Source organism: Staurois parvus, unplaced genomic scaffold (genome assembly GCF_062004578.1).
Source record: "Staurois parvus isolate SC_StPar_1 unplaced genomic scaffold, SC_StPar_1.0 ptg000022l, whole genome shotgun sequence".
NCBI lineage: Eukaryota > Metazoa > Chordata > Amphibia > Anura > Ranidae > Staurois > Staurois parvus.
In genome coordinates, this window is record NW_028317818.1 from 4,163,585 (window position 1) to 4,165,675 (window position 2,091).

Consider the following 2,091-nt stretch of genomic DNA (forward strand, 5'->3'; position numbering starts at 1 on the left):
TACGTGCGCACGCACGTCTTCAGTTCCATACCTCTGAAGATGTGCGTGCGCACGTAACGCGTAAGGAGGAGCCTGGACGTCGAGACGCTACGCCGCCGGAGCCACGTGGAGGCCCGGCGGCCATTATTCAGAGTGTCAGGGTTAGTTTGTCTTGCTGACACATCTTTATGATACCTGCCTACTTTGAATTGGATGCTATTTTTTTAATAAAGCTGCTTTTTATAACCTTACTACACTATGGGTGTCCTTCCCTAAACTCCCCTGAGGAGCTTTTGCTTTCAGAATCCTGATCTTGGAATCCTACACCTAACTGGGAAGAGGAGGATCTGTTGCTGCATCCACAGAGGAGGGATCCACTATTCCTGTAACTGGACCAGCTTTATTCCCTTCTGGATTGAGGATCCATGAGCTCTAGATGCACACTGCGTTTATGTGTCTTTCTTCTGGTGAGTGCGTTTTTCAGCCGTTTCTACACGGATCACCAATTTTGAATCCTCACTTGTCACTGGACACGTTCTTATGACCAAGACTTTAAGTGGACTCATATCTGTTTTACTATCACTACTCTTAGCGCTGCACTATTTTTATGTTATTCTATTTTATGTACATATTGGTTGCTTAGAGTGCTTAGCCGCTTTCAGGACTAGCGCTCACTGTTGTTCTCCCTATTTTATTAAATGTATCTTACAATCCTTTTGATCTCATCAACGGAGACCATGTTACCAAAACAACAGAATAATATTAAATACCAAAAAATTACAAGATTCAAATAATCAAATCAATAGCATTAACTCTTGTTTCCAAGAATTGCTTCTATAAAAAGTCTGCAAACATGTGCGTGTTTAAAAAAATCTTCTACAATCAAAATACTGCATGTTAAAACCACTATATACATTATCCTTTGTGTAGATAAAAGGAGGCTTACCAGATGCTATTGATTCTTTATATCTAAGAGAGCCAAAAAATGATTTTTCAGTATAGTCTCAATCTGTGGTGGCTTTCCCAGAAAACTTCCCATTGACTGAGCCATTCTTCCCTCCTTTGCTCCACTACACCACCATTAAATGTTGTTTATGAAAAAAGATTCCATAGTGTAGTATGTCACAGTTAATAAATGCATATTACCATAAATACTACTCACAATGCAGGTAATTCATAACCTCTTCACTTCTACCAACAGGTAGGAAACTCACCAGAAACATGTGACCCATTAATCATAAATCAAAAACACATTTCCATATGAATTCCAATCAATCATGAACAGAACAATAGGATGCTCATTAGAAAGATGTAACCCACTAGTCATGGGTAGGTCATAAATTCATTTTTCATGTGCATTCCAACCTACCACAATCTTTATTTTTCCTTTTCTTCCTGAGATTTATGCATACAAATACATGATTATTCTCTTCTCCCAAGACTCAGGGCCAATATCGCTTCTCGGCCTTTTGGCTAAGACCAAGTGTAGTATCTGTTCTTACCAGTTTTCAGGAGGGGGAATTCTGGTGTCTTCTTGTTGAGTGGGGGCACCATGGTCACTACACCAGTCACGCTTTTTTTCACACCTGCCTCTAGGGCCAAGCCTTTTGCCAGGAGCCTTCTGTCCCGGGGGATCAGGGCTAGGGCCCTTTCTCTTTGGAGGAGGGCCAGATGTACACCCTGTGCACTTTTTTGTATGCTCACTTTGTTTTTGCACTGGATGCTAGTTTTGTGAGTGTGTTCAAAAAGATGAGTATGTAGCCTTAAGCAATTTTTCACAAGACAGCGCTCTCACACCTAAGACTGAATAAATACAACAATCAATATAAAACAAATGTAAAAAGTTGGATCATCAATATTCAAAATTCAGAAATCTTCTTATGTTATCCACAACCTGGTAAGTAAAGGTGCATAAAAAAGAGCTACAGGTCTCTGAAATGCGTCGGATGAATGGAGGCACATCAATGACATGATTATATATTATATTGCTTTTGTGATACAGTAGTCTGTAAGCCGTATTTAGGTTTTTATCAAACTTTTGTACTTTAATAAATTTATGTATTTACATTTGTATTTATATGTTGTGATATAAATGCCTCTAAAGTCCCACCA

The 2,091-nt window shown here is 39.2% G+C and overlaps 1 pseudogene; it reads left to right on the top strand.

The window, feature by feature from the left end:
• Nucleotides 1-1,432: 1,432 nt before the first annotated feature.
• On the top strand, nt 1,433-1,556 carry LOC149472186 (U2 spliceosomal RNA; annotated as a pseudogene).
• Nucleotides 1,557-2,091: the final 535 nt, after the last annotated feature.